Here is a 13,998-nt window from a genome sequence, read left to right on the forward strand (position 1 = left end):
TTACCAGAATGAAACTTCATGCCAGATCCACATTCACTATAGGGATACGGCCACATGCAGGGCTGGGGATTAAAGAGTTGTCCCTGGGGCTGGTAAGTCAAGCCTGCCTCCCATAATGGGGCACCAGTTTGTGTCCCAGCTGCTCTGCTTCCAATTCAGCTCCCTGCCAATGTGCCTGGGAAAGCAATGGAAGATGGCCCAAGAGCATGGGCCCCTGTACCCACGAGGGAGACCCCGGTTTCCACGTGGCCTAGCCTTGGCCATTGAGACCATGTGGGGAGTGAGCCATCAGGTGGAAAATCGATCTCTCTCTCTCTCTTGAATAAGTAAAATAAAGCTGGAAAAAAAGAAAAATAAAAAGTTGTCCCTGATGGGGACTGATGTGCAAACAAAGACACCCCTGTGGGGCGGCAGATATGTAAACAAATATAAAATACGGAGGGGGACACTTGGGACAGGAACCGGGGTCAGGAAAAGATTTTCCAGAGGAAGTGATGTCTAACCTGGGCTGTGAAGAGGAAGCAGGAGTTCGCTAGAGGAAGAGATCCGGGCACAGGAGATGGTACCTGTAACTTGCGTTGTATTCAGGAGCCACAAATGGTTCTGTGTGGCTGGAGCAAAGGGGGGAGGCAGATCTGTGAGGGTAATGAACAGGGAGAGGTGATGCAGGCCACGCCATGCCAGGGCTCTCTAGGAGGCATCAAGAATGAATCTTTATGGCCGGCGCTGTGGCTCAACAGGCTAACGCCTAGCGGCGCCAGCACACCGGGTTCTACTCCCGGTCAGGGCACCAGATTCTGTTCCGGTTGCCCCTCTTCCAGGCCAGCTCTCTGCTGTGGCCCGGGAGGGCAGTGGAGGATGGCCCAAGTCCTTGGGCCCTGCACCCCATGGGAGACCAGGAGAAGCACCTGGCTCCTGGCTTTGGATCAGCATGATGCGCCGGCCGCAGCAGCCATTGGAGGGTGAACCAACGGCAAAGGAAGACCTTCTCTCTGTCTCTCTCTCTCTCTCTCACTGTCCACTCTGCCTGTCAAAAAAAAAAAAAAAAAAAAAGAATGAATCTTTATTCTCAGCCGAGATCAGCCAAGGGAGAGCTGTAAGCAGGGAGTGGCTGGAGCAGATTTGCATTTTTTAGAGTCACTCTGGCTACCTGTGCAGAATGGAGTATATAGGAAAAAAAGAGTAAATGTGAGGAATGTGCTTAAAGATTAGATACCTGAGATGACATGGAGAAATTCCCAGAGGGGTCGGCTCTGTGGTGAAGCAGGTTAAAGCCCCAGCCTGCAGTGCCGGCATCCCATGTGGGTGATGGTTCGAGTTCCGGCTGCCGCACTTCCGATCCAGCTCCCTGCTAACGTGCCTGGGAAAGCAGCAAAGGATGATCCAAGTGCTTGGGCTCCTGCACCCATGTGGGAGACCCAGAAGAAGCTCCAGGCTCCTGGATTTGGCCTGAAGCAATTGCGGCCATTTGGGGAGTGAACCAGCAGATGGAGACCTCTCTCTGTCTCTGTCTCCCTCTGTAACTCTGTCTTTGAAGTAAATAAAATAAATCTTAAAAAAAAAAAAAAGAAAGAAAGAAATTCCCAGAAAAACACGAACCATCAAAACGCTCAAGAAGGAACAGACAATCTAAGTAAACATGTAACAAGTAAAGAGACTGAATTAATAATCAACATAAAGGCTGGGCAGAAGCTGTCACTGGTAAATTTACTGAACATTTAAAGAATAAATGCAAAATCTTCCCAAACTTCTCCAAAAAGCCACAGAGGAGAGAATGTTCCCCATCGTTCTATGAGGTCAGCATAACCCTGAAACCCAGTATAGACAAAGACAGCACAAAGAAAGCTGCAGCCCAACATCCCTCCGGAACACGTACATAAAACCCTCAACAAAATACGAGCAAGCAGAATCCGGAAGCATACCAGAAAGGCTGTAAACTAGAACCAGGTGGAATTTATCCCAAGAGTGCAAAGTTGGTTTAACATATAAAAATCAGTTGCAGCCCATCAATAAAATAAAAATAAAAAACTACACAATCAGCTCAATACAGAAAAAGCATTTGACAAAACCCAACACCTTCTTATGGTTTAAAACAGTGAAGGGTGCGTGTTGTGGTGGATCAGCTTAAGCTGCATCCCCTATCAGAGTGCCAGTTCAAGTCCCCGCTACAGTTTCTAATACAGCTTCCTGCTAATGCACCCTACCAGGAAGGAGATGATGCTCAAGTGCTTGGGTCCCTGCCACCCATGGAGGAAACCCAGATGGAGTTCTGAGCTCCTGGCTTCAGCCTGGCCCAGACCTGGCTGTCACAGGCACTTTGGGAATAAACTAGCATGTAGAAGATCTCTCTCTCTCTCTCTCTCTCTCTTTTTTGCTCTTTCAAGCAGATGAAAATAAACACTAAAAACAAATAAAAAAACAAAGAATATTACATTCAAAAAGACCAAAGTTAAAAGCAAAAACTAAAAAGGTAAGGCCGGCGCCACGGCTCACTAGGCTAATCCTCCGCCTTGCGGCGCCGGCACACCGGGTTCTAGTCCCGGTCGGGGCACCGATCCTGTCCCGGTTGCCCCTCTTCCAGGCCAGCTCTCTGCTGTGGCCAAGGAGTGCAGTGGAGGATGGCCCAAGTGCTTGGGCCCTGCACCCCATGGGAGACCAGGAGAAGCACCTGGCTCCTGGCTTCGGATCAGCGCGGTGCGCCGGCCGCAGCGCGCCTACCGCGGCGGCCATTGGAGGGTGAACCAACGGCAAAAGGAAGACCTTTCTCTCTGTCTCTCTCTCACTGTCCACTCTGCTTGTCAAAAAAAAAAAAAAAAAAAACTAAAAAGGTAGGCATTTAGGCCAAGAGTTAAGTCACCACTTGGTACATCCATATCCCGTGTTAGAGTAGCTGGTTCAAGTTCCAGCTTCTCCAGTTCTGATCCAGCTTCCTGCTAACGCAACAGATGATGACTCAAGTACTTGGGTCTCTGTCACCCACACAGGAGAACCAGATTCAATTTCAGGCTCCTGGCTTTGGCCTGGCCCAACTCCACCTATTACAGACATTTGGGAAGTAAACCAGCAGATAGGAGATCTCCATCTGTTTGTCTCTTTCTGTCTGTCTCTCTCTACTTCTCTGCCTTTCAAATAAAATATAAATATAAATTAAACACAAAATTCATTAAACAAACGAAAATTACAACTAGAAGGAAACTTTGCCAGCCTGATAAAGAATGTTTGCCCACAGCTAACAGTGACAGACTAAATGCTTTTCCTCCTAAGACTTGGACCAAGACAAGGATGCACGCTCTCCCTACTTCTGCTCAACACCACACTACAGAGTCCAGCCAGAGCACGTGGGCAGCAACAAGAAATAAAGAGCATCCCGCCTGGAAAGGAAGGAGCAGAGCTGTCTCTGCTGGAAGTTAACGTGGCCATGAAAGTAGGCGATCTGAAGGTAAGAGACTGAGAACTGGGACAGTGCTACGGCGCCGAGGGTTAAGTTGCTACCAGCGATGTGGAATGTCACAGCCGGGAGCCTAGTCAATTCCTGCTCCGCTTCTGATCCACCTCCCTGCTAATGCTCTTGGAAAAGCAGCAGAGGATGGTGCTTGGGCCCCTGCCACCCACATTGGAGTCCCAGATGGAGTTCCTGGTTCCTGGCTTCAGCCTGGCCCAGCCTGGCCATTGTGGCCAACTAGAGCGTGAACTAGTGAATGGACAATCTATTTCTCTCTCTTTTTCTGTCACTCTGCCTTTCAAATAAATAAATGTTGGTTTTGTTTTTTTTTTTAATGTTAAAAAGTCTGGTAGAAGGGCTGGCACTGTGGCATAGTAGGTTAAGCATCCGCCTGTGGTGCCAGCATACCATATGAGCACCAGTTCGAGTCCCGGCTGCTCCATTTCTGATCCAGCTCCCTGCTGATGGCCTGGGAAAGCAATGGAAGATGACTCAAGTGCTTGGGCCCCTGAACCCATTTTGGAGACCCAAAATAAGCTCTTGGCTCTTGGCCAAGAGCTTGGATCAGTTTGGATCAGTTTGGATCAGGCCATTGCAGCCATCTGGAGAGTGAACCAGCAGATGGAAGACCTCTCTGTCTCTCCCTCTCTCTGTCTATAACTATGCCTCTCAAGAAAATAAAAAAATCTTAAAAAAATTAAAAAAGAAAAGGTCTGGTAGAACTAGTAAACAAGTTCAGCTCAGTTGCAGGATACAAGATCAAAATACAAAAATCAATTTTCTTTACAATTACAATGAACGATCTGAATATGATAATAAACAAAATTTCACTTAAAATAGCATTAAAAATGATAAAGTACTTATGAATCAACTTTACAAAGAGTACAAAACCTGTTTTCTAAAAACTAGAAAACATCATTGAAAGAAATTAAAAACCTAAATAAACGAAAAGACATCTCATGTTCATAAATTGGAAGACTTAGTACGATGAGATGAGGGCACTTCCTAAGCTGATTACACGTTTAGTGCAGTCCCTACCAGACTCCAGCTGACTCCCTTGTAAAAACTGACAAGCTGATTCTAAAATGCAAATGGAATTGTGAGGGACCCAGAAGAGCCAAACAATCTTGAAGAAAGGACCAAAGTTGGAGGACTCTCTGTCTTTTCAAACTTACTATAAACCAACAAAAATCAAGACAGTGTGCTCCTTGCCGAAGGCTACTTATATGGAGAAGCAGAATGGAACCGAGAGTCCAGCATTCAGCCCATGCCCATGTGGCCGACCAACTGTCAACAAAAGTGCCAGAGCCACTCAGGGGCCGGAGGGACACTCCTTAGCTAATAGTGCTGGGACGACTGGACAATTGCAAGGAAAAGAATGAAGTTGGAGCCCTTCTACCCGAATACCATATACAAAAATTAACTCAAAATGGATCAAAGACCTGAAACAAGGGCCATAAAACCCTCAGAAGGCATGGGGGTACATCGGCAGTACCTGAGAGTTGGCAACGGAGTCTGAGCTACGACAAACAACAAAACAAAACAAAAAAAGATAAATCAGACTTCATCAAAACTGAAGGCTGTTATGCATCAAAGGACACAATCAAGAAAAAGAAAAGGGCCGGCGCCGCTGCTCAACAGGCTAATCCTCCACCTTGCGGCGCTGGCACACTGGGTTCTAGTCCCGGTCGGGGCAGCAGATTCTGTCCCGGTTGCCCCTCTTCCAGGCCAGCTCTCTGCTGTGGCCAGGGAGTGCAGTGGAGGATGGCCCAAGTGCTTGGGCCCTGCACCCCATGGGAGACCAGGAGAAGCACCTGGCTCCTGCCTTTGGATCAGCGCGGTGCACCGGTTGCAGTGCGCTGTCCACAGCAGCCGTTGGGGGGTGAACCAATGGCAAAGGAAGACCTTTCTCTCTGTCTCTCTCTCTCACTGTCCACTCTCTCTCTCACTGTCTACTCTGCCTGTCAAAAAAAAAAAAAAAAAAAAAAAAAAAAAAAAAAAAAAAAAAAAGAAGAAGAAGAAGAAGAAAAGAAAAAGAAAAGACCAGCACAAAATGGGAGAAAACAGTTGCGAATCATGTATCTTATAAAAGATTCACATCTAGAATATATAAAGAAGTCTTACTACTTAATAATAAAAAGATAACCCACGTTTTTTCCAAATGGGCAAAGGCCCTGATAGGCATTTCTCCAAAGAAGATATACAAATGGCCAGGAAGCTCAGGAGAGGATGTTCAACATGGTTAGTTATCAGGAAATGCAAATAAAAGCCACAGCGAGATATCACTTCATATCCACTGCCACGGCCGCAATAAAGATAACAAGGGCTGGCAAGGAGAAATCAGAGCTCAGGTTCGCTGCCGGAGGGAATGTAAAACTGTGCAGCCTCTTTGGAAAGCAGTCTGCTGGTTCGGTAAACAATTAAACATAAAGTTCCCATAAGGTCCAAAATGTCCACTGTCCTCTCCCAAGAGAAATGAAAACATTTCCCCAAAAACACTCCTGCAAGGACGCTTATAGCAGCATTATCCTAACAGGCAAAAAAATGCAGACAACCCAAATGTCTGTCAACTGATGAATGGATCAACCAAATATGGTAGGTACCAACGATAGAATGTTATTCAAGCACTAACAGCACTAACACATGCTACAATGTGGACGAACATTGAAAATACTATTACACGAGAGAAGCCACTTACAAAAGGTCACATATCATAGTTGCATGACACTGAGATTAAACTTCCAGCATAGGCAAAGCTATAGAGATAGAAAGGAGAGTCCTGGTTGCTTGGAGTTGGGAGGAAGTTGTGGGGATAACTGAGAGCTCAAAGGTACAAGATCTCTTTTTTAGCTTTCTTACATCTATTTATGTATTTATTTATCTGAAAGGCAGGGAACCAGCATTGTGGCATAGCGGGTTGTGTTGTTGCCTGTGGTGCCAGCATCCCATATGGGCACTTGTTTGAGTCTTGGCTGCTCTACTTCCAATCCAGCTCCCTGCTAATGCTTGGAAAAGCAGTAGAAGATGGCCCAAGTCCTTGGGCTCCTGAACCCATGTGGGAGACCTGAAAGAAGCTCCTGGCTCCTGGCTTCAGCCTGGCCCAGTCCTGGCCATTGTGGCCATCTGGGGAATAAACCAGTGGATGGAAATCTCTCTCTCTTTTTTTTTTTTTTTTGACAGGCAGAGTGGATAGTGAGAGAGAGAGAGAGAAAGGTCTTCCTTTTTGCCATTGGTTCACCCTCCAATGGCCGCCGCAGACGGCACATCTCGCTGATCCGAAGCCAGGAGCCAGGTGCTTCTCCTGGTCTCCCATGCGGGTGCAGGGCCCAAGGACTTGGGCCATCCTCCACTGCACTCCCAGGCCATAGCAGAGAGCTGGCCTGGAAGAGGGGCAACCGGGATAGAATCCAGCACCCCAACCGGGACTAGAACCCAATGTGCCGGCGCCGCAAGGCGGAGGATTAGCCTGTTAAGCCACGGCGCCGGCCATCTCTCTCTCTCTTTCTCTCCTTCTCTTTCTATAGTTCTTTCAAATAAATAAATAAATCTTAAAAAAAAAGAAAGAAAGAAAAGAAAAGAAAGGTGGTGTTACAGAAACAGAAAGAGAAACAGAGAGAGTAATAGAGACATCTTCCATCCACTGATTCACCCCCCAAATGGCCACAATGGCTGCTACTGGACAGGCCAAAATCAGGAGCCAGGAACTTTATCTGGATCTCCCACATGGGTGGCAGGGTCCCAAGGACTTGGATCATTCTTCCCAGTCACATAGCAGGCCTCTGGGGCTTGGACTGGTGGTCAAACAGGTTGCCAGCATCGCAGGTGGCAGCTTAACCCACTGTGCCACAACACGGCCCCACAAGGTCTCTTTCGGAGCTGATGAGGATGATCTAATAGTCACCGTGTTTGCACATACCAGTGCACATACTAAAAAACCACTCACTGTGTACTTCAAATGGTGAACGGTAAACTTTAAATGGGTCTATATATTTCAATAAAGCTTTAAAAAAAAAAAAGAAAAGAAAAAGTGAAGGCAAGATCAGTGCAGGACACCTGCTCCCAGGAGTGCAGGTGGCAGGACAGGGTGGTGGTGTGTGCTGGAAGAAATACACAGAAAAAAGAACAGCCAGGAGTTGAAGACAAAAGTGGAAAGCAGGGAAGAGTCTAAAATTACTACCAAGCTGTTGTTTGGTTACGTTTTTTAAAAATTTTATTTATTTTCATTTTATTTGAAAGGCAGGAGACAGAGACAAAGAGACAGAGAGAGACATCTTTCATCTGCTAGTTCACTTCTCAATTGGCTGCAACAACCCAGGCTGCGTCAGGCCAGTCAGGAGGCTGGAGCTCCAGCTGGGTCCCTCCCTGGGCAGCAGGGAGCCAAGGACCTGGGTCAGCATCTGCTGCCTTCCAGGTGCCTTAGCAGGACGCTGGATCAGAAGCAGAGCCAGGGCTCCAGTGAGACTCTCGTCCCAAGCAGCATCCTAACGATGTGCTGAATGCCCACCCCCAAGCTTCTGTTTGTGCGCCTGGGCTGATGAAGATGTCAGGCACTGAAAGAACACTAGCCAACACCAGGCGCTGTTCCAAGCACTTTGAACAATTGAATTACTCAACCTTCCACAACCCCATTAGGCAGGTACTATTTTTATTCTTCTAATTTTACACAAGAGCAAACAGACTCAGCGAGGTGAGGAAACTTGGCTGACGTCTGACACTGAGGACGAGGCAGAGCCGGGATTTGAACCCAGATACTCCGGCCCGAGTCCCTCTCTCAGCCACTACACTACGCTGCTTCTCTGGCACAGTGGGAAAGGGCCAGATTTGAGTAGAGAATGTTCCCAAACTCAGCATAAATACACTGATCACCTACTATGCGCCAGGGTGCCGCCCCCCAGTCACTCTCCCCCAACAGAGGAGTCCCCACCTTCCCGCTGCAACCCCACTGCCGCCCCACTGCGACCTGCAGGCAGAGGCTGACGGGCCTCCGTGCAGCCCGCCTGGCCGCAGAAGCGGAACTCCCACCGGTTAGCCTGAGTCATCCACTCCCGTCACCCCCAAGGAAGGGGTGACTTCCTGCAGAGCCTTCTGGGCTGGGTGGCTCAGGCTCCTCCCAGGGCTGTGCATCCTCTTATCTCGCCCCAGGCCCTGTCCAGAGGCAGGGAGGTAGAGCAGAGGCGGCTGCGTGGGGCTGGGCCTCCGGGGTCCTCAGCGGCCTCGGATCTAGGACTCAAGCAGAGCCCAGCAGCCTAGGTAAGAGCGGCTCATGCGCTCGGGTGTCCCACGGAGGACAGAGGGCAGGGGCTGACCAAAGGGGGTCCCCGCAGCCCTTGATGACCACTGGCCCCTCTCCCATTTACCTGAAATAAGCTTCTCTGGTGCCTGTTTTGAACTCAGCCTCGTACTGTGGCAAAACTCACACCAGAGCTAGAAATTAGCTCACACTGAGCTAGAAATTACAAAACAGCAAACAGCTTTAATGGGGTCCCAGGCAGAGAGGCCCAGGTAGTAGCCAAAACAACAGCGTTGCCATCGAACAGAATCCAGATCGCAACTCTCCTCTTTGTTGTATATTATTTTAAGCGTATTCATTTGTTTTCATGTTGTTTGAAAGGCAGAGAGAGACAGAGACAGAGAGATCTTCCGTCTGCTGGTTCATTCCCCAAATGACCGCCACAAGAAGGACATCCCCTATTACTTAAGCGCTGTGTGGAATGTCCACACTGTCAGCTCTGCCTGGAGGAGCGACTTTGCACAAGTCATTTACTCTTCTAAGTCTCAGTTTTGTCTCCCAGAATGTGAAGACAAGGGCACCGAATGGAGTCACAGAGTGACGGACGTGTGTGGGATGGGCGGCTGGCAGGATGACAGCCAAGGGGGGCTTGGACTTCCCAGAGGCTGTGGCCTAGGGATGGAGCCATCCTAATTAAGTGTTAAGTGGACAAAGGGACCCCAAAAGGCTGCGAGCCTACAGGACACCTGGGTTGCACACAGTCACCTTTCCTTCCTCTGAGCTGTGCCTCTGTTGGGGTGTTTATGTGTAAACAGCCATGTTGGGCCCCCACCCCCAGCTAGACAAGAAGTGAACCCCCAGGTCGGGACTATCATCTTAACTGCCTGCTCCTGGGATCAGAGCTGAGTGGCAGCGGGCCTGCTCCTCACCTGGACCCTCCCTGGCACTGCAGGCAGCGGCTTTACCCGTTGCGCCACACTGCCGGCTCCATAGAGCAAACTCAGATTTGAGCCTCAGAAGAAACACTGGGGAAGGCGATGGCATGTGTCACTTATCCAAATAGCCAACATAAAACAGCAAGGACAGAGGGGTGGGACAAGGACTGTGCCCTAAAGCACTGCTCAGGGAATACGTGGAGCAATCATTTCAGAAAAAAGTTGGACATTGTTGGGAAAGGGATGGAGGGACCCAGAACCCTGGTACCCAGAGCTGCTCCTCCCAGACTTTCTGAGCTGATGACAATGGTAGTAGTTGGGAAATCTGGAACAATGGAGAAAGAGAGAGAGACAGAGAGAGAGAGAGACAGAGAGAGAGAGAAACATAGGCACTTGGATTCAGGAGTGGAGGGAGAATGAGGATAACTCAGAGATCCAGTCTTGGCTGCCTGTGTAGCCTATGTGAGATGGAGAACACAGGAAGAAAAGATCCAGAAAGTGTGCGGGAGGTGGCAATGCTTCCATCTGGGACTTGTTGAGGTTAAATGGAGACGTCCAACGGGTAACTGACAATTTGAAGTTCAAGAGCATGAAGAAGCCATGCAGTACACTCGTAAGACAAAGAGCAACCCCAGAAGGAAACCCAGAGGGGAAAGTACAGGAGGTAAGAGGAAACCAGGAGCAAAGACGAAAATGTCGAACTTTACAAACAGACCGAGACCAATGAGGATTGAGACGAGAGACACAGGCAGACATTTGAGGCCGCGGTTCAGATGCTGCTTGGGATGCCTGCATCCCGACTGGAGTGCCTGATTTCAGTCCTGGCTCCTCTCCTCTGGTTCCTTTTTTTTTTTGAAAGATTTATTTTTTTTATTTGAAAGACAGAGTTACAGAAAGAGGTAGAGACAGAGAGAGAGGTCTTCCATCCACTGGTTCACTCCCAAGATGGCCACAATGGCCAGAGCTGTACTGATCTGAATGAAGCCAGGAGCTTCTTCAGGTCTCCCACGTGGGTGCAGGGGCCGAAGGACTTGGGCCATCCTCCACTGCTTTCCCAGGCCATAGTAGAGAGCTCGATTGGAAGAGGAGCAGCCGGGACTAGAACCAGCGCCCATTTGGGATGCTGGTACTTCAGGCCAGGGCGTTAACCCGCTGCGCCACAGCACCAGCCCCTCCTCCGGTTCTGATTCGGCTTCCTGCTCCTGAACACCCTGGGAGGCAGCAGATGATGGCTCAAGTACCTGGGTCCCTGCCACCCATGTGGGAGACCTAGATTGAGTTTCTGGCTCCTGGCTTTGGCCCGGCCCAGCCCTGGCTGTTGTGGGCATTTGTGGAGTGAATCAGTGGATGGAACATCTTTCTGTCTGTCTCTCTTGCTCCTGCCCTCCCCTCCCCCACCTTTCAAATGAAAAAAAAAAAATATATTGTTACAAAAGATTAGAGACACATGAGGTTATTGTGGCTGGTAGAGTGTGAAGAAGGAAGTAGTAGGAGGATGAGATTTGAGTAGCAGGGGCCAGTTCAGGCGAAGCCTACATGACAGTGCTTCAAATTGTTCCTGAGGAAGGGCCGGTGCTATCATGCAGCAGGTGCAGGGGCCAAAGGACTGCTGCCTGCAGCGCCAGCATCCCAAATGGGCTCCAGGTCAAGTCTTGGCTGCCAATCCAGCTCCATGCTATGCACCTGGGAAAACAACGGAAGATGACCCAAGTGTTTGGTCCCCTGCCACCCATGTGGGAGACCCAAATGAAGATCCTGGCTCCTGGCTTCAGTCTGGCCCAGCCCAGGCCAATGTGGCCGCTTGGGGAGTGAAGCAGCAAATGGAAGACCTCTCTCTCTCTCTGTCTCTTCCCCTCTCTCTCTGTAACTCTTTCAAATAAAATAAATAAACATTTTTTTAAAAAAAAGTGTGCAGTAAAAAATACGTTCCTGGAAAACAGAATTCAAAAATGTGTGTATTTTAGCCCAAAATAAGGTTGATACCCACGCATCTTAGAAGTCCTCAAGAAGTTCATGGAATTGCTCATTTGAAAAATCTGTGCATGGAGTTTTTAAAAGATGTTTGCACCAAAATAAATTTCTCTTTTTATTCTACTTTTTCATGAACTTTTTCAAGTGTCCCCGTATGTTTTAAAGAGGTGTTTGAATTGTATTCTGAGTGCACTGGGAACTCTTTGGAGGGTTTTACGAGCAGAGTGAAGAAATCTGATGGGCATCATAAACACACCAACCTGTTGTACCTGACTCAGGGGGTAGGAATGCAGGTGGGGAACCCGTCAGGAAGCCTTTGCAGTGACGTGGACTTGGACCAGGATGGAAGGAGTGGAGGTAGTCAGAAGTGTTCCGATTCAAAGTACACTTTGGAGAAAGATCCAACAGGAGTTTGGCATTCACTGGATGTGGGGTAAGGGAAAGATAAGCATCACGGGGTACTGAGGTTTTGGGCTTGAGGGGCTGAGTGGTCGGTACCATCACAGAGCTGGGCACGACCAGGAAAGTATGCAAACAGGTGCAGAGACGGGAACCAGGGTCCAAAGCTTTACCTTGACCAGCTTGTTAGAGATTCAGCTGTCCGCTCAAGTAGGCAGTTGGCTATCAAAATCCTGTCCCAGGGAGAATTCACACCGAGACAGTGATCCTGGCGTCATCAGCAGTGGCACAGCATGGAAAGCCCGCGGACCACACCGACACTGAGGATGTGCGCCCCCCCCCTGCATCTGACCGAAGGCTGAGTAGACTGGGGACTGCACGAGAGTCCAGAGTCACCGCCACTGGACTTGGCGACTTGAGCACTAGACGGGGCTACGGACAAACTGGACTCTGGGCCCTCTTGCAGAGAAATGGCGCCTCCTCCGCAGGAGGGCAGGAGGATCTACACCGATCTCCCATCCCCCAAGACCCCCAACCCTGCCTTCCCACAGAGGCAGAGAGTGAGGTGATACCACGGACACTTGAGTCTGTAGAGCCAGAAATGGGAGCCGGAGCCCAGGCCTGAGGGGCTGAGTGTGGGCGTTAATACAGCTCTGCCCACCCTCGCTCCCTCCTGCTTCCTACTCCCACGCTCTCCCTCACCCCACCCGCACCAGCACAAAAGTCAAAGCTCCCAGACACGGCATAAAAACCACCCATGGCCAACAGCACCCCGGGGAGGAGGCCGGGGTTCATACCATTCTGCTCCTGATGAGTGCAAGAGCCAGGACGGAGCACTCCCCGACGCTCAGCGCGGCTTCCAGAAGCCCTGAAGACTCCTGCTCCCAGACCTCGGAGTGCCCTGGAACCATCTGGGGGCGGGGCGGTGGCAGAACGCACATCCTCTGCATTTCTAACAAAAGCCCAGGTCTACAGTCCACACAACGAGAGGCAAGCAACAAGACGGGTCTCCGTGGAGGCTGCCTGCACGTCCGGTTCCAGGGGGATCGGTATCTTTCTGCACAAGGTCCCAGGACCTGTGGAAGTGGACACACCCACCAGGCTGCCATGGCTGTAAGCTGGAAAGCCTTTTCTCAGCAAAGCCGCATCTGCCAGGAGCACAGCTTGGGTGGCCAGCACTGGGCCTCTGCGGGGGTGGCCTCCCGAGCTTACTTCCTCACAGGTCCGTGACTGGGGTAAATCCTTCCCCTCTCTGCATCTGAGCAATGGAGAGGACACTGCGAGCACTGAGTCTGGAGAGAAGCAGTGTTTACCACACAGCAGTGCAGGAAGAGCTCAGTAAATACCGCGATTCTTCATACTATAGAGAATACACAGGATAGTTAACACTCACACACAGACTGCCTCATCCAGGGTGGGTGTTGTGGCGTTGCAGGTTAAGCCACTGCTTGGGATATTCGCATCCCATATTGCCATGCCTGTCCGAGTCCCGGCTGCTCTGCTTCTGACCCAGCTTCCTGCTAATGCACCTGGGAAGGCAGCAGAAGATGGCTCAAGTGCTTGGGCTCTGCCACCCATGTGGGAGACCAGGATGGAGTTCCAGGCTCCTAGATTTGGCTTGGCTCAAACATGGCTGTTACAGCCATTTGGGGGAATGAATCCACTCTCTCCTGCCCTTCCTCTCTCTCTCTCCCCTCTTTCTCTCTGTCATTCTGCCCTTCAAATAAATAAATCTTAAAATATATACATATACATACACACATACACACACTCATACACACGCAGCCCATCTCCTTCCCCACAGGGTTTAGGTCCTCTTTCAAATTCCTCCCACCTTCCTGCCCACTCCCCCTTCCCTGGCCCCTAGCCCCGTGTGGTCTGGATGGGCCCCAGAGGGGCAGGGACAGGGACAGGACGTGGGGCTGTATCTGACAGGAACCCGAGGGGCTGGCCCGGGAGGGGATTGGGGCCCAGCTTCCTGAAGGGAGGATGGGCCGAGGCAGCACACACTGCCCGAGAAG

The sequence above is a fragment of the Lepus europaeus genome, chromosome 5, assembly GCF_033115175.1.
Source record: "Lepus europaeus isolate LE1 chromosome 5, mLepTim1.pri, whole genome shotgun sequence".
Lineage (NCBI taxonomy): Eukaryota > Metazoa > Chordata > Mammalia > Lagomorpha > Leporidae > Lepus > Lepus europaeus.